Below are 22,500 nucleotides of genomic sequence, written 5' to 3'. Positions count from 1 at the left end.
GATTTTTTCTTAGTTTAATTTTGTTTCGTTTAGAGATACAGCGCAGAAACAGGCCCTTCGGCCCAACAATTTACACTTGTACCAAGTATACAAACCCAACCCAATTAACCTACAAACCCGCACGACTTTGGAGTGTGGGAGGAAACCGAAGATCTCGGAGAAAACCCACGCAGGTCACGGGGAGAACGTACAAACTCCATACAGACAGCGCCCGTAGTCGGGATCGAACCCGGGTCTCCGGCGCTGTAAGCGCTGTAAGGCAGCAACTCTACCGCTGCGCCACCGTGCCGCCCATCGAGGGAGTTCATAGTGAACAAGAATGAAAAATGATGGGAGGCATAGTTCGAGTGGACAGCCCAGAACTATTCTCACAGGGTGGAATTATCAAAGACTAGCAGGCATCTTCTCTGGGTGGATTCACCCAATCTGTGCTGGCTCGAAGGGCCGAATGGCCTCCTCCTGCACCTATTGTCTATTGTCTATTGTCTATTGTCTTGTAATGTTGTCAGGTGTTACGGGGAGAAGACAGGAGATTGGGGTTGAGAGAGTTGAGGAAACGCACACCACCAGATTCAGCGACAGTTTCTTCCCAGCTGTTATCAGGCAACTGAACCATCCCACCACAACCAGAGAGCTGTCCTCAACTACTATCTACCTCATTGGTGACCCTCGGATTATCTTTGATCGGACTGTGGGGCTTTACCTTGCACTAAACGTCTTTCCCGTATCATGTATCGGTACACTGTAAGTGGCACGATTGTAATCATGTATTGTCTTTCCGCTGACTGGTTAGCACGCAACGAAAGCTTTTCACTCTACCTCGGTACACGTGACAATAAACTGAACTGAAACTGAAGATAGGTATCACAAATTGCTGGAGTAACTCAGTGGGTCAGGCAGCATCTCGGAGAGAGGGAATGGGTGACATTTTGGGTCGAGACCCTTCTTTAGAAGAAGGGTCCAAAGAAGGGTCTCGACCCGAAACGTCACCCATTCCCTCTCTCCCAGATGCTGCCTGACCTGCTGAGTTACTCCAGCATTTTGTGATACCTTCGATTTGTACCAGCATCTGCAGTTATTTTCCTATGAAACTGAAGATAGATCAGCCTTGATTGAATGGCGGAGTAGACTTGATGGGCCGAATGGCCTTTTGCTGCTCCCTAGAACTTGTGAGCCTGTGAAATGATGAACTGGATGCCTGTACTGATTGATGTGTGTATACCCAGTAACAGTCCACATCTCTTCCAGATGTGTTCTGCAGGTCTGTGGAGAATGGGCAGGCTGGCAGATTGAATCTGCTGTATAAAGCAGCGTATAGCTTTTTAATGAGCTCAATTATGAACTTGTAGGCAGGTAATGCAGGAATAAAAGGCTCTTTCCAACTGGGGGAATTTGTGGAAAGATCAGACAATCAGCCGACGGTGGCCCAGCTGTCTGGAAATCAGAATGAGTTGATGTGTGTCCCACATCATTAAGCTGGCCTTTGCGGTCAGCCAACAGCAAATCCAATTGTTACAGATGAGTGGCACCATGTCACCATAAGTAAACGTGTATCATGGGTCTCCCTTCCAGGTGAAATGGCCACATCGTCGTACAGATGGTATTGTGCACACTTGCAGCCACCATCACCCACTTACTTTTTAGTCTCGTTTAGTTTTAGTTTTCGTTTAGATACAACACGGAATGAGGCCCTTCGGCCCACCGAGTCCATGTCGACCAGCGATCTCCCGATACACCAGCACTGCCACCCCACACACACCAGGGACGATATACAAGCTTTACCGAAGTTACATTAATCTCTACAAACCCGCTCGTATTTGGAGTGTGAGAGGAAACTGGAGCGTCCGGAGAAAACCCACGCAGGTCACGGGAGGAACGTACAAACTGCGTACAGACAGCGCCCGTAGTCGGGATGGAACCCGGGTCCCGGTTAGACAGCTGCTCTACCGCTGTGCGGCCCTGCCCTCCTTTTACTACGAGCTGTGAACGGGTGATCGACGAAGGGTTTGCACTGTGCGGGCCAAGGAAGGGTCTCGACCCATAACGTCACCCGTTCCTTCCCTCCAGAGATGCTGCCTGACCCGCTGAGTTACTCCAGCACTTTATGTCTGTCTTTGGTTTAAACCAGCATCTGCAGTTCCCTTCCCACCCTAAGCTAAACTGAAGCTTTATTTTGTGAGCGGCAGGCAGTGAGGAGGTGTGTTGGTCTGTGTTGAGATGGGGTTAAGTGTGTGACACATTGAAGTCAGCAACAGTACATTAGTAATTCCATGTTCCAGTGTATTTTGATTGATTGGTTGAAAGATGCAGCGTTGAAATGGGCCCTTTGATCCTGGATGACCATCGATCACACGTTCACACTAGATTTTTTTTAGATTTTTTAGATTTATATATACAGCGCGGAAACAGGCCCTTCGGCCCACCAAGTCCGCGCCGCCCGGCGATCCCCGTACATTAACACTATCCTACACACACTAGGGACAATTTTTACATTTACCCAGTCAATTAACCTACAAACCCGCACGTCTTTGGAGTGTGGGAGGAAACCGAAGATCTCGGAGAAAACCCACGCAGGTCACGGGGAGAACGTACAAACTCCGTACAGACGGCGCCCGTAGTCAGGATCGAACCTGAATCTCCGGCGCTGCATTCGCTGTAAGGCAGCAACTCTACCGCTGCGCCACCGTGACGCCCTGACTAGTTATAGAGTCATAGATGTTATCCCAATGCTCAATGTTCAACGTCATCCCACTTTCCCATCCACTCCCTGCATACTGGGGGGGCAATTTACAGAGGGGACGATTAACACAAAAGCCCGCAGGGTTGTGGGATGTGTGGGAGGAAACCGGAGCGCCCGGAGAAAACCCACGCAGGTCACCGAGGGAACGTGCAAACTCCACACAGACAGCGCCCGTGGTCAGGATGGAACCGGGGTCTCTGGTGGCGTGAGGCAGCGGCTCTACCCGCTGCACCACCGTGTCGCCTCAGTCACCTTCATCCCCACACCATCGTGGAAACCATTCAACCCGTAAAGAACAACATTCTGTACAAATGTTTGGAAATTGTTGAGAAAGTTAAAAGTCCTCCTCAATAGGTGATGACATTGTGATCTAATACTATGAAGTGTTTCAGACGGGAGCACGCACAGGAACAATATTATATATTATGAAACATAATTCAGTTATTAAAAGTCATGTCGTTTCTGCATTGATGTTAATTACTGTTGAGATAATTGGTAATGATATCGGCATATTATTGTTGGTAGACACAAAATGCTATCTACGTATTTTGTAGAGGACAGGCAGCATCTCTGGAGAGAAGGAATGGGTGACGTTTCGGGTCGAGGCCCTTCTTCAGACTTAATGGTGGGGAGTGTGGTGTGTGTGATGGACTGGGCTACATCTACAATGGTGGAGAGTGTGGTGTGTGTGATGGGCTGGGCCACATCTACAATGGTGGAGAGTGTGGTGTGTGTGATGGGCTGGGCCACATCTACAATGGTGGAGAGTGTGGTGTGTGTGATGGGCTGGGCCACATCTACAACTCACTGTGATTTCTTGTGGTCTTGGGCAGAGCTGTTCCCAAACCAAGCTTTGACGTACCTCGATGGTACGTTTTCTGTGGTGCATCTGTAGAAGTTGGTAAGAGTCGTTGGAGAGGTGCCTAAGGGGCCTACACAGTTTAAGAATAAGGGGTAGGCCATTTAGAATAGATGAGGAAAAACATTTTCAGTCAGAGAGTTGTGAATCTGTGGAATTCTCTGCCTCAGAAGGCAGTGGAGGCCAATTCTCTGAATGCATTCAAGAGAGAGCTAGATAGAGCTCTTAAGGATAGCGGAGTCAGGGGGTATGGGGAGAAGGCAGGAATGGGGTACTGATTGAGAATGATCAGCCATGATCACAATGAATGGCGGTGCTGGCTCGAAGGGCCGAATGGCCTCCTCCTGTACCTATTGTCTATGTTTCTATGTTTCTACGATCTTTCTCCCTCCATTCCCTGTGCATCCATGTGCCGATCCAAACATCTCTAAAGTGCTAGACTGGATAGCACGCAACAAAAGCTTTTCACTGTACCTCAGTCCATGTGCCAATAAACTAAAACCAAAGATCCCCGTTACAAACAAATATGTGTAGTAGCACATGTCGCTATTCTTCCCAACATGATAGTTCATCATGCTCCCAATGTTGGGGGAGTCCAGAACCAGGGGCCACAGTCAAAGAATAAAGGGGAGGCCATTTAAAACTGAGGTGAGTAGAAACTTTTTCACCCAGAGAGTTGTGAATCTGTGGGATTCTCTGCCACAGTGGAGGCCAATTCACTGGATGGATTTAAAAGAGAGTTAGATGGAGCTCGAGGGGCTAGCGGAATCAAGGGGTATGAGGAGAAGGCAGGCACGGGATACTGATTGTGGATGATCACAGTGAATGATCACAGCCATGATCACAGTGAATGGCGGTGCTGGCTCGAAGGGCCGAATGGCTCTTCTCCTGTACCTGTTTTCTCTGCCTCAGAAGGCAGTGGAGGCCAATTCACTGGATGAATTTAAGAGAGAGTTTGATATAGCTCTACGGGCTAGCGGAATCAAGGGGTATGGGGAGAAGGCAGGAACAGGTTACTGATTGTGGATGATCAGCCATGATCACAAAGAATGGCGGTGTTGGCTCGAAGGGCCGAATGGCCTCCTCCTGCACCTATTTTCTATGTTTCTATCTCTTTCCCAACACCAGGCAACACTGCCAGCGTTAAAAATAAGGAAATTCCATTGCCAAACAAACAACAAACTACGCAGAAAGTGGATTTACAATCATTAGAGGATTAGTCATAGTTGGCAGAAACAGACTACAGAGGGCACTTTGATGACAAATTAAACACATCATTTATAGCGAGAGCAAGAGACACACCTACAAAATAATAGAAACAAGGAACTGCAGGTGCTGGTGTACATCCAAGATAAATACAAAGTGCTGGAGTAACATAACAGGTCAGGCAGCATCTCTGGAGAAAAAGGATGGGTGACATTTCGGGTTAGGACCGAATAGAAGTCTCGACCCGAAACATCACCTATCCATGTTCCCCACAGATGCTGCCTGACCCGCTGAGTTACTCCAGCACTCTGTGTCCATCTACAGAGAGAGAGTCAACAATAAGTGCGTTTCATTGTCACATGCACATGCCAGTACATTGTTACCTGCAGCAGCACACAGCTCTGAACCCAATAGATAATGTAAGTTCTTCAGTTATAGCAGCAGAATTAGGCCATTCTGTCCATCGAGTCTACTCCGCCATTCAATCACGGCTGATCTATCTCTCCCTCCTAACCCCATTTGCCTGCCTTCTCCCCATAACCCCTGACACTTTTGGTCTCCTAATTTGAGGAAGGACATTCTTGCTATTGAGGGAGTGCAGCGTAGGTTCACCAGGTTAATTCCCGGGATGGCGGGACTGTCATATGATGAAAGACTGGAGCGACTGGGCTTGTATTCACTGGAATTTAGAAGGATGAGAGAAACATATAAAATTCTTAAAGGATTGGACAGGCTGGATGCAGGAAAAATGTTCCCGATGTTGGGGGAGTCCAGAACCAGGGGGTCACACAGTTTAAGAATAAGGGGTAGGCCATTTAGGACTGAGATGAGAAAAAACTTCTTCACCCAGAGAGTTGTGAATCTGTGGAATTCTCTGCCACAGAAGGCAGTGGAGGCCGATTCACTGGATGTTTTCAATAGAGAGTTAGATTTAGCTCTTCGGGCTAAAGGAATCGAGGGGTACGGGGAGAAGGCAGGAACGGGGTACTGATTTTGGATGATCAGCCATGATCATATTGAATGGCGGTGCTGGCTCGAAGGGCCGAATGGCCTACGCCTGCACATATTTTCTGCGTTTCTATGTTTCTAACCCCTGACACCCGTAGTAATCAAGAATCTATCTATCTACCTCTGCCTTAAAAATACCCACTGAGCCTTTTGAAGTGGTGCTGACTGGTTGTAAATGGTAGATCTCACCAGAGCAGATTTCTCTTCTTTTTTTTAAAAGCACATTCAGCCAACAAATGATGTAGTTGAGATCATTTAAACAAAATAATGTCTTAAGTGCTTCTGTTAGTAAACAGCCCCCAGCAGTCAGTTACCAGATTGCCGGAATGAAGCCACTTTACATGAAGGGTAATTTCTCGCGTTCTCAATGTGAGTCTGCATGAGGCTGTTATCTTATTTAGTGCTGGTTCCCTTAGAATATCTATGGTCTGCTTGAGAATATGGGGCTGCTTTAATGAACAATTTTTATGTCTGTTTGTTTGCTTTTGGTTCCAAGAAGTTTTGAAATAATGAACGCAATTTTCGCCTGGGGACCAGACTAGCGGATAATGTGTTGTTGTCATTAAAGCTCAGTAAAACATGTGGCTAAAGAATGGGCTTCTCTGTCAGATGTCGCTGTACCTCTTTCAAATCGCCTGGCCTCTCGTGTGCCGACGGACGGATCTGGGCGGCGCTGAGACCGCAGTCGGCCTCGAACATAGAACGTGCTAAGTGAACCCGACAGTTTACATCCAGCCTCCATATGGTCTCGTCTGCAGCCAATTCCCTGGAATCTGCCAGGGACAGAGAGATCGCGACCCTTATTATTAAAGTGGCAGCTTCGACATGCAAGCTGGGTTCAAAGGGGCTTGTCTTCATTCTGTTGGTCAGGGCCGGAGGCTTTAAGTGAATTAAAAACATAATTTTCAATGGCATTCATCGGAAAATAACATTGACGCTTGACGGGTGCAAATCTAAAGACACCGACACTCTACTGGAAAGGGCATACACTGGAATTTAGAAGGATGAGAGGGGATCTTATCGAAACGTATAAGATTATTAAGGGGTTGGACACGTTAGAGGCAGGAAACATGTTCCCAATGTTGGGGGAGTCCAGAACCAGGGGCCACAGTTTAAGAATAAGGGGTAGGCCATTTAGAACGGAGATGAGGAAAAACTTTTTCAGTCAGAGAGTTGTGAATCTGTGGAATTCTCTGCCTCAGAAGGCAGTGGAGGCCAATTCACTGGATGCTTTCAAGAGAGAGCTGGATAGAGCTCTTAGGGATAGTGGAGTCAGGGGGTATGGGGAGAAGGCAGGAACGGGGTACTGATTGAGAATGATCAGCCATGATCACATTGAATGGCGGTGCTGGCTCGAAGGGCCGAATGGCCTCCTCCTGCACCTATTGTCTATTGTCTATTGTCTATTTAAAATAAAGATTAGCCCTTCGTTTTGCAATCTTTATTTTATTTCACTCGGATACAGCGGGCGACACGGTGGCGCAGCGGTAGAGTTGCTGCCTCACAGCGCCAGAGAGACCCGGATTCGATCCCAAATACGGGCGCTGTCTGTACGGAGTTTGCACGTTCTCCCCCGAGACCTGCGTGGGTTTTCTCCGGGTGCTCCGGTTTCCTCCCGCACTCCAAAGATAAACAGTTGTCGTAGGTAGGGTAGGTTGGTAACTGCAGGTGCTGCTTTCCACCGAAGATAGACACGGAGTGCTGGAGTAACTCAGCGGGACAGGCAGCATCTCTGGAGAGAAGGAATGGGTGACGTTTTTGTTCGAGACCCTTCTTCAGACTGAGAATCAGGGGAGAGGATCTCAGTCTAAAGAAGGGTGTCGACCTGAAACATCACCCATTCCTTCCCTCCAGAGATGCTACCTGTAGATAGGACATGTTTGGAGGGATGTGGACCAAGCGCAGGCAGGTTGGACTAGTGTAGCTGGGACATGTTGGCCGGTGTGGGCAACTTTGGCAAATTGACTCTGGTTTAGCAAGTGAGAAATACCTCATAGTATTGAATTGGCAGAAGAACTACAAAGACGTGTGGCTCAGTAGGTTAACTGACCTCTGTAAACTGCCCCATGTTGTGTGTAGGATAGAACTAGTGTACTATGATCAGTGGTCGGCCGAAGGGCCTCTTTCCACACTGTATCTCTAAACTAAATTAAACTCAGAAATACACGTAAACTTACTTCAGGCAAAAATAATTAAAGTTATCCTATTTGTGCTTCATAAAAATAAGCATTAAATATGTGATGTATTGTTGCATAAAACTGTATTAAATAACAAGCTGTAAGTGGATTAAAACCAGCATCTGAAGAAATTGGATAACATTGACATTTAGTTCATGTAATTAATATATTTAGATAATGGTCCATATTTCAAATGAAAGCAAACACAATAAATTATAGTATTACTTCATAGCAACCCACAGCTTTCATTTACCTCACTGTGGTTTGCTGTTCATGGTTTCATCCACCTGACAGAATTATCACGTAATTTGTTTTTAATTAAAATATTCTCCTTTTATGTCGTGGAAGTGATAATGGCTCTGATCTTACTGGCCAGATATCTTACCCAGAATCATCACCAAATCCACCTGGTCCAAATTGGGAGAGTCATAGAGTGACACAGTGTGGAAACAGGCCCTTTGGCCCAACTTGCCCACACCGGCCAACATGTCCCAGCTACACTAGTCCAACCTGCCTGCATTTGGCCCATATTCCTCCAAACTTGTCTGGAGAGAGCTAGATAGAGCTCCTAAGGATAGCAGAGTCAGGGGGTATGGGGAGAAGGCAGGAACGGGGTACTGATTGAGAATGATCAGCCATGATCACATTATCATATCATATCATCATATATATACAGCCGGAAACAGGCCTTTTCGGCCCTCCAAGTCCGTGCCGCCCAGTGATCCCCGTACATTAACACTATCCTACACCCACTAGGGACAATTTTTTTTAAACATTTTACCCGCCAATTAACCTACATACCTGTACGTCTTTGGAGTGTGGGAGGAAACCGAAGATCTCGGAGAAAACCCACGCAGGTCACGGGGAGAACGTACAAACTCCTTACAGTGCAGCACCCGTAGTCAGGATCGAACCTGAGTCTCCGGCGCTGCATTCGCTGTAAAGCAGCAACTCTACCGCTGCGCTACCATTGAATGGTGGTGCTGGCTCGAAGGGCCGAATGACCACCCTCTCTGTCCATGGACATTCTGACCACCCTCCGTCCATGGATATTCTGACCACCCTCTCTGTCCATGGTCATTCAGGCCACTGGCTCTGTCCATGGTCACTCTGGCCACTGGCTCTGTCCATGGTCATTCAGGCCACTGGCTCTGTCCATGGTCATTCAGGCCACTGGCTCTGTCCATGGTCATTCAGGCCACCCTCTCTGTCCATGGTCACTCTGGCCACCTGCTTCACACGTGGAAGGTGGCAGATGCCACCAAGTGCCGGATGAACCGCCAAGCTGTGAGGCTCGTCGGGCCAGCTTGGCCGGTCAGGACCTGACACAGGAGACAGGCGCTCCACCGTGAGGCCGAGGCCTCGACTGACGAGGCTGGACATCCAAACGCAGACCCGTGGTGGAAAGCTTTGGAAAAGAAGATATCAGCAGCAAATCCATGACAGAATAACGGGGGGGGAATTGTCCGGTGCAAATCTACTCTCGCACAACCAGCCGCATAACTGGCAGCTGCAAGCACTTGTCGTGATGTTTCATTAACCAAGACCTAGAACAAGGTGTAGATGTGTGAAATGACCATGGACCGATTCCTACAGCTTCCATCCCTGTCCCCCTGTGATGGAGATTGATCAGGTGCTTGTTCTTAACATCTTCATTTGCATCTGTGCCTAATACTCGTTGCCAGAGGTGCTTTGTATCACCAGATGAGACTTCACTGCTCCTGCCAGCCGATGTGGTCAACGGATGGTGAAGAGGGAATGAACGGATGATCAGGGGAGAACACATTAAACAATTGCATTTCACAGTCCACAGCTAATCTCCAGAATGTGACATGGAGAATGGAACTGCAGATGCTGCTTTAAATCGAAGATAGACACCAAATGCTGGAGTAACTCAGCGGGTCAGGCAGCATCTGTGGAGAACATGGATAGGTGACGTTTCACAGAGTGCTGGAGTAACTCAGAGGGTCAGGCAGCATCTGTGGAGAACATGGATAGGTGACGTTTCACAGAGTGCTGGAGTAACTCAGCGGGTCAGGCAGCATCTGTGGAGAACATGGATAGGTGACGTTTCACAGAGTGCTGGAGTAACTCAGCGGGTCAGGCAGCATCTGTGGAGAACATGGATGGGTGACGTTTCACAGAGTGCTGGAGTAACTCAGCGGGTCAGGCAGCATCTGTGGAGAGAAAGAATGGGTGACGTTTCGGGTCGAGACCCTGCTTCAGTCTGAAGAAACATCACCCATTCCTTCTCTCCAGAGATGCTGCCTGACCTGCTGAGTTACTCCAGCATTTTGTGTCTGTCTACGGAATGTGACCTTCCTTTTACAGTCGCATAATCCTGTGCTCTTTCTTAAAAGTGTTTTTTTTATATGTGCGCGATTTTCATTTTCATCATTTTCTAAAGGATCGGAGTAAAACAAGTTGGTGTTTCACATTTTAGAAAATGAGTCACAGTTTATATAATGATTCATATTTTATACTTTATTGTGTTAGTCGGTCTTGGAATGTTAATAGGAACAGTAATCAATTGAGTGAAGCGATATTTCACAAACATCAAGTTGATATATTGGTATCCAGGAATCAGTAACACCAACATCACACACGTCTGAAGTCTTTTGACTAATGCTCAGGTCATTTCCAGAGAACACAGAGCCACAGATTCTTCGTTGCATCGGTAGTCTCAGGCGTTTGTTGGTCAGGTAAAGCAACGTTCAGATGCAAAGTAAATCCTGCTGCCCCCATCCCTGGCAATGTGACACAAAATGCTCAGCGGGTCAGGCAGCATCTGTGGTGAACATGCATAGGTAACGTTTCACAGAGTGCTGGAGTAACTCAGCGGGTCAGGCAGCGTCTGTGGAGAACATGGATAGGTGACGTTTCACAGAGTGCTGGAGTAACTCAGCGGGTCAGGCAGCATCTGTGGTGAACATGCTTAGGTAACGTTTCACAGAGTGCTGGAGTAACTCAGCGGGTCAGGCAGCATCTGTGGTGAACATGCTTAGGTAACGTTTCACAGAGTGCTGGAGTAACTCAGCGGGTCAGGCAGCGTCTGTGGAGAACATGGATAGGTGACGTTTCACAGAGTGCTGGAGTAACTCAGAGGGTCAGGCAGCATCTCTGGAGAACATGGATAGGTGACGTTTCACAGAGTGCTGGAGTAACTCAGCGGGTCAGGCAGCATCTCTGGAGAACATGGATTGGTGACGTTTCGGGTCAGGACCTTTCTTCCTACCTGAGACGTTGCCTGTACAGGCTTGTGAACGGCCCTTCCATGAGCTAGGGCACTGTCCGATTCACCTCTACCCCATTGCGGACATTGGATTTTGCCTCTGGAACTGATGCGCTACAATGCTGAGAACTTAGTCAGAGGGTGGTGAATCTGTGGAATTCATTGCCACAGAAGGCTGTGGAAGCCAAGTCATTATGTATTAAGGGTCTCAACCTGAAACGCCGACTATTCCTTTTCTCCAGAGCTGCTGTCTGACCTGCTGAGTTACTTCAGCTTTTTGTGTTTATCTTATGCATTTTTAAGGTGCAGTTTGGCAGATTCTTGATTAGTGCGGGTGTCAGGGGTTACGGGGAGAAGGCATGAGAATGGGGTTAGGAGGGAGAGATAGATCAGCCGTGATTGAATGGCGGAGTAGTCTTGGTCATAATCAATGGGCCGAATGGCCTTATTCTGTTCCTATAACTTATGAACCATGTGCTTCAATTATGTGAACTGTGTACTTTGACTCTATATTTCCCCCTTTGCTCAAGTTATTGTACTTGAGTTTGACTTGATTGTCTTTATGTATGGTATGTCAGATTAGGGGCAGACACAAAATGCTGGAGTAACTCAGCGGGTCAGGCAGCATCTCAGGAGAGAAGGAATGGGTGAGGTTTCGGGTCGAGACCCTTCTTCAGACTGATGTATGTCAGATCTGTCTGGATAGCAAAGCTTTTCCCCATACCTCGGTACAGGTGGCAATAATAAACCTAAACCTATCCACGTTCAATAGACAATAGACAATAGGTGCAGGAGTAGGCCATTCGGCCCTTCTAGCCAGCACCACCATTCAATGTGATCATGGCTGATCATTCTCAATCAGTACCCCGTTCCTGCCTTCTCCCCATACCCCCTGACTCCACTATCCTTAAGAGCTCTATCTAGCTCTCTCTTGAATGCATTCAGAGAATTGGCCTCCACTGCCTTCTGAGGCAGAGAATTCCACAGATTTACAACTTTCTGACTGAAAAGGTTTTCCCTCATCTCCGTTCTAAATGGCCTACCCCCTTATTCTTAATCTGTGGCCCCTGGTTCTGGACTCCCCCAACATTGGGAACATGTTTCCTGCCTCTAACGTGTCCAACCCCTTAATAATCTTATATGTTTCAATAAGATCCCCTCTCATCCTTCTAAATTTCAGTGTATACAAGCCTAGTCGCTCCAGTCTTTCAACATACGACAGTCCCGCCATTCCGGGACTGCAGTGTTCTCCAGAGATGCTACCTTTCCCTGAGTTACTCCAGCACTTTGTATCTTTTTTTTTCCCTGAGGTAAACCAGCGCCTCCAGTTCCCTTGTCTCGCCAACTATGTGTCACAGTGCTGGATTTAGACGAGAAACCAATTATATTAATACTTACATTTGGTACCTCTCTGACTTCTAGCAGAGATTCTGCAATTAAATACCAATTAAGGATGTTCAGATCTCAACACATTCCACACAGGTGTCGCACTGACAGCTCAGAGCACCACTGCCAGATATAATTTGTTGCTCTTGTTTACACATGAGTGCCCTCATTTAAGTTTACAATCTCATTTTTATCTAATTTTACTTTTGCTTTAAAGAAAACATCACATTAACGATAAACAGGGTTGAGTGAAATTAGAAACAGGGTTGAGTGAAATTAGAAGCTTAATGCATATATGTATAATATATATATATATATATATATATATAATATTCTGATTTTTAGATATAAATGTAAATTAACTGCAAACTAAATAATTGCCCACAGAAAACTCAGCTGAATATGTTGAGCAAACACAGCACTATAATTATTCTGTTCCACTAGATCTTTTTGGCCGCATTTAGTTTCTGACTTTTCAAGAGAATATTTTGGCTTAAAGGATCAAATCTGAGCTCGAATGCAGGAACAAAAAAGAGGATTCTCACATCCTACCGGAGTGCCATGGCTTTGAACTCTTGCCCCTGAGTTGAGAATATTTGGTGCATTTTACAGCGGCTTTGTCCGACATCGTGTCGAAGGTTGGTGGATTATGTTTGCAACGTGATGAAGGCTTTCGAAGCACCAAGAGTGTTTTGAGTAGTCCGGCTGAGAGAGATGCTGGTGTTTTTCATTCCGAGCGGCACGGTGCTGCAGCGGTTGAGTTGATGCCTCACAGCGCCAGAGACCCGGGTTCGATCCCGACTACGGGCGCTGTCTGTACGGAGTTTGTACGTTCTCCCCGTGACCTGCGTGGGTTTTCTCCGAGATCTTCGGTTTCCTCCCACACTCCAAAGACGTGTAGCTTTGTAGGTTAATTGGCTTGGTGTTAGTGTGATACTGTCCCTAGTGTGTGTAGGATAGTGTTAGTGTGCGGGGAATTTGGCATCTATTCTAATTACAGACGCAGATCCTGTACCAACATCAATGTTTCCATTTCCTAGTTGAAGATGTTTCTGAAAGAAAGATTCCCAACTCCACATTTGTTAGTTGATAATAAATAAAATAAAGACTCAGGAAGCTGAGGGATAACTTTTCTCACACAGAGGGTGGTGGGTGCATGGAACGAGCTGTAGGAGGACGTAGTTGAGGCTGGGACTATCGCAACGTTTAAGAAACATTTAGACAGGTACATGGATAGGACAGGTTTAGAGGGATATGGACCAAACGCGGGCAGGTGGGACTAGTGTAGATGGGACATGTTGTGCAGTGTGGGCATGTTGGGCTGAAGGGCCTGTTTCCACACTGTGTGACTCTATGATGTGAATTTGTAGCCACCTTTGGTTGGATTTACAACTCAACTCACCCTCCTCTTGAAGTCTCCAAGTCACAAAAGCCCTTTCTTCGGCCATTTCAAGTGGAATCCACACATTATTACAGGTGGAGCCACAAAGAAGGAAAGTTGGACATTTGAGCAAAAGACAAAGTGCTGGAGGAACTCAGCGGGCCAGGCAGCATCTGGAGAGTGAGTGGACAGACAATGTTCTGGGTTAGGACCCTTCTTCAAAATGGGACTTCTGCCTGAGAAACAGTAATTGAATGGAACTCTCTCCAAAATAATATGAAGTCATAATGATTATTAAAAAATATGATCAATTATTTTAAATATTTTGGTTTGGATTATTATACCAGACAGACTGTATCGGCATCAGCTGAGACTTCTAATTGGGATTCAACGTTAACTCCAATCTATTTGTACAGCCTTGAGAAGGGGATCGTATCGAAACGTATAAGATTATTAAGGGGTTGGACACGTTAGAGGCAGGAAACATGTTCCCAATGTTGGGGGAGTCCAGAACCAGGGACCACAGTTTAAGAATAAGGGGTAGGCCATTTAGAACTGAGTTGAGGAAAAACTTTTTCAGTCAGAGAGTTGTGAATCTGTGGAATTCTCTGCCTCAGAAGGCAGTGGAGGCCAATTCTCTGAATGCATTCAAGAGAGAGCTAGATAGAGCTCTTAAGGATAGCGGAGTCAGGGGGTATGGGGAGAAGGCAGGAACAGGGTACTGATTGAGAATGATCAGCCATGATCACATTGAATGGCGGTGCTGGCTCGAAGGGCAGAATGGCCTCCTCCTGGAAATTTATTTATTTTTGCTGACAATGCCCATTTGAAAGTAGCTGTAATTTCTGCTGTAAGATATGGTTAAACTGCACCCTTGCAGATGGTGGATGTTGCATATTTTCCAAACTCCTGGGTATCTGATGGATAATCTAAGACAGATTGCCTTGAAACACTAACTTGCATCAACCGTAGAATGTGTAACAGCTTGCAAAATACCGCAGTAAATTAATCGAGAGGTACCTGGCAAAAGGGGGACTGTGGAGACAGGGATTGAATTGAGATGGAGAGGAAATTGTGGCTGGTTTCAACAGCTGGCATGTCTGCCCCAGCTCGGCTGGCATCTGCTTTGTGTGAGGTGTATGATGGAACTGCAGACGCTGGTTTAAACCAAAGATAGACACAACATGCTGGAGTAACTCAGCGGTACAGACAGCATCTCTGGAGAAAAGGAATGGGTGACGTTTCGGGTCGAGTCCCTTCTTCAGATACCTCGACCCGAAACGTCACCCATTCCTTCTCCCCAGAGATGCTGCCTGTTATGATTTTATAACGCCCTATAAAATCACTCCTCAGCCCCTTGCGCTCCAAGGAATGAAGTCCTAGCCTGCCCAGCCCTGTGGCTCAGGCTCTCAGGTCCTGGGAACATCCTGATAAATCTTCTTTGTACTCTCTCCAGTGCAATGGCATCTTTCCAATAACAGGGCGACCAGAGCTGAACACTAGAAAGGTCCACACGTTGGCTGGTTGTCACCTTCAGCCTAAGGGAGGAGACTTTGCTGGTGACTGGATCCAGCCTAGAGCTTCCACACTGACGTGAACTGGAACGATGAAGGAGATACAGAAAGCAAAAACAAGTTAGAAAATCAAATAAGGAAGAAAATGTGCTTACTCAGACAATTCTGTATCGATCGTGGTGTGCTGCATTTAAAGTACCAGACTAGTAATCCAGTATGGATCAACAATACAAAGATATTTTTATATTCAAGCACAACAGAGTGGCACGGTGGTGCAGTGGTAGAGTTGCTGCCTCACAGCGCCAGAGACCCGGGTTCGATCCCGACTACGGGCGCTGTCTGTACGGAGATTGTATGTTCTCCCCGTGACCTGCGTGGGTTTTCTCCGGACGCTCCGGTTTCCTCCAAAGACGTGCATGTTTGTAGGTTAATTGGCTTCTGCAAATTGTAAATTGTCCCTCGTGTGTGTAGGATAGTGTTAGGAAAATAACTGCAGATGCCGGTACAAATCGAAGGTATCACAAAATGCTGGAGTAACTCAACGGGTCAGGCAGCATCTCTGGAGAGAAGGAATGGGTGACGTTTCGAGTCGAGACCCTTCTTCAGACTGATGTGTTGTCATCAGTCTGAGGAAGGGTCTCGACCCAAAACGTCATCCATTCCTCTCCAGAGATGCTGCCTGACCTGCTGAGTTACTCCAGCATTTTGTGATACCTAGGATAGTGTTAGTGTACAGAGTTATCGCCGTTCGGCATGGACTCGGTGGGCCGAAGGGCCTGTTTCCACACTGTAAAATCTCGACTGTCTAAAGTCGAAAGTGTGGCGTGGAAATGAATAGTTAGGAGGTGTGGTTTCTCAATGATAGATAGAGTCACAGAGTGATACAGTGTGGAAACAGGCCCTTCATAGAGTCACAGAGTGACACAGTGTGGAAACAGGCCCTTCATAGAGTCACAGAGTGACACAGTGTGGAAACAGGCCCTTCATAACGTAATAGAGAGTCATAGGGTGATACAGCACACAAATAGGCCTTTCGGCCCAACTTGCCCACATCCGCCAACATGTCCCATCTACACTACTCCCACCTGCCTGCGTTTGGCCCATATCCCTCCAAACCCATCCTATCCATGTACCTGTCTAACCGTTTTTTAAATGTTGGGATAGTCCCTGCCTCATCTGGATCTTTAGACATTTAGGGTATCAAGAAATAATGATTTCTACAAGAAGGTGGCATGGAGTTAAACCATCAACGGCGATCTAACCTAATAACACAACAGGAACAAGGGGCCAAATTAACAACTCCTGCATTTATTTCTCATTTTCTTTAAGCAATTATTCTGCAGCTGGTCTATTTTTAATTGAAATTAGTTTGGATATATCCCCATTTGAATAAGTTTATTGGCCAAGTTATGTGCATGTACAAGGTCGCCAAATTATAGGAAGGATGTCGACAAAATGGAGAGGGTACAGAGGAGATTTACTAGAATGTTGCCTGGGTTTCAGCACTTAAGCTACAGAGAGAGGTTGAATAGGTTGGGTCTTTATTCTTTGGAGCGTAGAAGGTTGAGGGGGGACTTGATAGAGGTTTTTAAAATTTTGAGAGGGACGGACAGAGTTGACGTGGGTAGGCTTTTCCCTTTGAGAGTGGGGAAGATTCCAACAAGGGGACATAGCTTCAGAATTGAGGGACAAAGGTTTAGGGGTAACATGAGGGGTAACTTCTTTACTCAGAGGGTGGTGGCTGTATGGAATGGGCTTCCGGTGGAAGTGGTGGAGGCAGGCTCGATTTTATTATTTAAGAGTAAATTGGATAGGTATATGGATAAGAGGGGATTAGAGGGTTATGGTCTGAGTGCAGGTAGATGAGACTAGGTCAGAGAGAGTGGTCGGCGTGGACTGGTAGGGCCGAACGGGCCTGTTTCCGTGCTGTAGTTGTTATATGGTTATATGGTTATATGGAATGTGCCTTTTTAATTTTCATTTAATTTTGAAAGGGCAAGATAAACCCAGGACTTTCCCTTTCAGCCTGCGTTTAACGTACTTTGCTGCCTTGTTGTGGACGTTTTCTGCACTGTCCGTGATCTGTCTCTGTATTAGTTTGTGTTTGGTAGTGTTCACTCACTCCTGCACACCGCAGCTGGATAATTGGCTGTTTCTGCTGGTATCAAAGACTTAAGGGAGCTTCTCTGCAAGCAAAGCTGATCCCTTTACAACGGTGGCTGGTGAAGGGATTTCAGCCGACGCACTGATGGGCTTTGCATTATTTAGTGCATGGGGCCACAGATCCAGTCTCCATCCGAGCCACGAAATCAAAATGTTATTACTGTGCATGAAAGCTGTACCAAAAGACCGGTGTTGTTGATGCTTTGGGGAACCCGGGATGGATGACACAACAGTTTAAATTAATATTTTCGGAGGAGGAGAGGAAAATAATCAGAAATAAATTTTTACAAAGGGAACCAACCTCTGTTTCCATTCCAAGAGGATGAATTAAATTTGCAGACCCGTAATGTATTGCAAATCTAACACCAGGTGTGAGTGATCGTACAAGATCTATCTTATACTGATTCCAACAACATCTCCACTCTGCCTGTCGTGTTGCAAGGCACATGTACCCGATAAGTAAAGGATGGAACATGGAACAGTACAGTACATGAACAGGCCCTTCGGCCCGCAATGCCTGTGCAGAGCCTGGTGGAGGAGGGAGATTTTTACAAACTAAAGATTCATAATAAAACATATATAACATAACATAACATAACAACACTTTATTGTCACTCGGCACAACACCGAGCGAAATTTCAGCAGTCACACAAAATACAGCAAAAAGAAAAGAACACAGGACACCCGACCCCAACACAAACATCCATCACAGTGACTCCAAACACCCCCTCACTGTGATGGAGGCAACAAAACTTCCCCTCTCTTCCCCCCGCACCCACGGACAGGCAGCTCGACCCCTACCGAGGCAAACGACACGCACAGCCCCCGCAAGGGGATGGAAGGCCCCCCGGCCGAGCCGCCCCGGGCACCGAAACGTCCCGCGGCCACACCGGGCGATGTTAAGTCCAACGGCCGAGCCGCACCGGGCACTGAAACGTCCCGCGGCCGAACAGCGCTGACGATGTTAAGTCCAGCGGCCAAGCCGCACCGGGCACTGAAACGTCCCGCGGCCACACCGGGCGATGTTAAGTCCAGCGGCCAAGCCGCACCGGGCATATAAATGATAGACACAGAGTGCTGGAGTAACTCAGTGGGCCAGGCAGTATCGCTGGAGAAAAAGCAAGAGTGACGTTTCGGGTCCCGACCGGAAATATTTCCCTTCCATGTTCTGCACAGATGCTGCCTGACCCGCTGAGTTACTCCAGCACTCTGTGAAACGTCACCTATCCATGTTCTCCACAGATGCTGCCTGACCCGCTGAGTTACTCCAGCACTCTGTGAAACGTCACCTATCCATGTTCTCCACAGATGCTGCCTGACCCGCTGAGTTACTGGTTTATGTGCTTTTCAGTGAAATCAGATGATACCACGCATGTAACACAATCAAACTATACACAGGTACAACAGGTAGTGCAGAGACAAGTACCAGAGTGCAGAATATTGTGTTGCAGCACTACAATTCCAGGAAAAATGCTGCTGTCTGCAGTGGGGTAGGTTGGAAGATCAGGACTCTATTCTAACACAGGGAAGGACTGTTCATAAGTCTGATAACAATTTTACACCTGCCAATTAACGTCTTTGGGATGTGGGAGGAAACTGGAACATCCCAGAACACCTACGCAGGTGACAATAGACAATAGGTGCAGGAGGAGGCCATTCGGCCCTTCGAACCAGCACCACCATTCAATGTGATCATGACTGATCATTCTCAATCAGTACCCCGTTCCTGCCTTCTCCCCATACCCCCTGACTCCGCTATCCTTAAGAGCTCTATCTAGCTCGCTCTTGAATGCATTCAGAGAATTGGCCTCCACTGCCTTCTGAGGCAGAGAATTCCGCAGATTCACAACTCTCTGAGTGAAAAAGTTTTTCCTCAACTCCGTTCTAAATGGCCTACCCCTTATTGTTAAACTGTGGCCCCTGGTCATGGGGAGAAGTCCCGTGAGTACAGGCCCAGTGCCAACAAACGCTCATCGTAGGTTAACCCAATCATTCCTGTTTAAACTAATGACAGGTACTGACTGTACCCAGAGAAAAGCATCACTCCCTTTGGCAGATAGATCAGGAAAGAAAGCATGTGGAACGAGCTAAAAGAACCAATAGTGACCTGACAACAAATAACATTTGCACACCTAGTGGTTTGTGTCCAGAATTCACTACCATGGGCAGTTTAGTTTAGTTTAGAGATACAACGCGGAAACAGGCCCTTCGGCCCACCGGGTCCGCGCCGACCAGCGATCCCCGCACACTAACACTATCCTACACACACAATGGACAACTTACACATTTACACAATTAACCTACAAACCTGTACGTCTTTGGAGTGTGGGAGGAAACCGAAGATCTCGGAGAAAACCCACGCAGGTCACGGGGAGAACGTACAAACTCCGTACAGACGGCGCCCGTAGTCGGGATGGAACCCGGGTCTCCGGCGCTGCATTCGCCATAAGGCGGTAACTCTACCGCTGCGCCACCGTGACCGCCCGGTGGAGGAGATAGATTCAGTTGAGGTTTGCAAGGGAGAAGTGGGTGAGTATCTGGTGCCCGACCCAGGCGACTATTTCAAGAGAGAGTTAGATTTAGCTCTTGGGGCTAAGGGATATGGGGAGAAAGCAGGAATGGGGTACTGATTTTAGATGATCAGCCATGATTACATTGAATGGTGGAGCTGACTCGAAGGGCCGAATGGCCTCCTCCTGCACCTATTTTCCTGTGTTTCTATTTGCGTGCTAGCCACAGAAGCAGATCTCTACAATCACACATTGCAATCGCTCCACACTGCTAAATCTCCACACACTGCAAACGGCTCGATTGTAATCGTGTATTGTCTTTCCGTTGGCTGGTTGGCACGCAACAAAAGCTTTTCACTGTACCTCGGCACGAGTGGCAATAAACTGAACTAAATAGCTGTTGGAATCTGAAGAGAGAGGAGTATATCCAGTGTATGTACAGGGGATAGACACAAAAAGCCGGAGTAACTCAGCGGGTCAGGCAGCGTCTCTGGAGAGAAGGACTGGGAGACGTTTCGGGTCGAGACCCTTCTTCAGACTGGTCAGGGAAAAGGGAAACGACAGATATAGGCGATGATGTAGAGAGATAAAGAACCTGGGTTCCATCCCGACTACGGGTTCTGTCTGTACGGAGTTTGTACATTCTCCCCGTGACCCAAGTGGGTTTTCTCCGGGTGCTCTGGTCTCCTCCCACACTCCGAAGAAGGACAGGTGTGTAGGTTGATTGGCTTGGTATCAATTTAAAATTGTCCCTGGTGTGTATTGGTGTGCGGGGATCGCTGGTCGGCGCGGACTCGGTGGGACGAAGGGCCTGTTTCCGCGCTGTATCTCTGAACTAAACTTAATGATGAATGAAATATCCAGCTGTGTTGCTCTTAGAACTGACCAGCACAGACTGGAAGGGCCGAATGGTGGCGGCATCTGCTCTGTAATTCTACACGGGAGTATTTTGTGAAAGGGGTTGTGTGGGGGCTGAGGCTCCATCAGTTTATATCGGTGCGTTGGAAAATATTTCCATAGTGGCCAGGCCTGCTAAATGTGATAAATCAGTTGTGGTAATGATTAGACGCACCAATAAGTGTGTCTGATCACTTTGTTACTTCATTAATAAGATGTGTCACTGGGGTGAAAACAGGTGGTCATAGATTTGGTCACGCACAGAATGAAAACACACTTTGCTTTATAGTTGTGGTTCTAGCAGTGAGGGAATGCACAAGTGTGCACACTCTTGTGTTGTTCCTGACAGCGTGAAAATGTGTGGCAGCGTGCAAGAAGCGTGCAAGCAGCGTGTAAGAAGCGTGTAGGCAGTGTGCAAGAAGCGTGTAAGCAGTGGTCTTTGTGTGACGGACTGGGGTAGAGACTGCCAGGACTAACATGTGTCTCAGCTTCCAGATGCAGATGTTGAGTCGGAGGTCAGACACTTGGATCAGCGCACACCTACACACACACACACACACACACACACACACACACACACACACACACACACACACACACACACACACACACACACACACACACACACACACACACACGTACACACACACACACACACACACACACGTACACACACACACACACACACCCACACCCACACACACACACACACACACACACACCACACACACACTCACACTCACACACCCACACCCACACACACACACACACACACACACACACACACACACACACACACACACCACACACACACTCACACTCACACACCCACACACACACACACACACACACACCCACACCCACACACACACACACACACACACACACACACACACACGCACACACACACACACACACACGTACACACACACACACACACCCACACCCACCCACACACACACACACACACACACCCACACACACACACACACACACACACACACACTCTCTCTCTCTCTCTCTCTCTCTCTCTCTCACACACACACACACACACACTCTCTCACACACACACACACTCTCTCTCTCTCTCTCACACACACACACACACTCTCTCTCTCTCTCTCACACACACACACACACCCTCACACACACACCCACACACACACGCCTCCATCCATAATTGATGCTGGCGTTTTTGGCAGATGTTTTCGAGCTGCTTCTCCACCTCATAAGTTTACAGAGGAGGGAGAGGGCAGGATGGTGCAGCAGCAGGCATCCTTTATGTTTTCGGTTGTGTCTTCTTTTCTTTGCCTTGAAGTTGTTGGTTTGAGGTGGGATGAGGAGGGGGGGGGGAGGGAGGGTTGGTAGGTCGGTGTGGAGACAGGGGGCAGTGGGTGTGTGTATGCGTGTGTGTGCGTGTGTGTGTG

The 22,500-nt window shown here is 47.4% G+C and overlaps 1 protein-coding gene across 10 annotated transcripts in view; it reads left to right on the top strand.

The window, feature by feature from the left end:
• The window catches only part of rbfox1 (RNA binding fox-1 homolog 1), a 743,628-nt gene that overhangs the window by 577,582 nt on the left and 143,546 nt on the right, over positions 1 to 22,500 (top strand). The window lies entirely within an intron of this gene.

The sequence above is a fragment of the Rhinoraja longicauda genome, chromosome 21 (genome assembly GCF_053455715.1).
Source record: "Rhinoraja longicauda isolate Sanriku21f chromosome 21, sRhiLon1.1, whole genome shotgun sequence".
NCBI lineage: Eukaryota > Metazoa > Chordata > Chondrichthyes > Rajiformes > Arhynchobatidae > Rhinoraja > Rhinoraja longicauda.
This window is presented reverse-complemented; position numbering and strand designations above follow the sequence as displayed.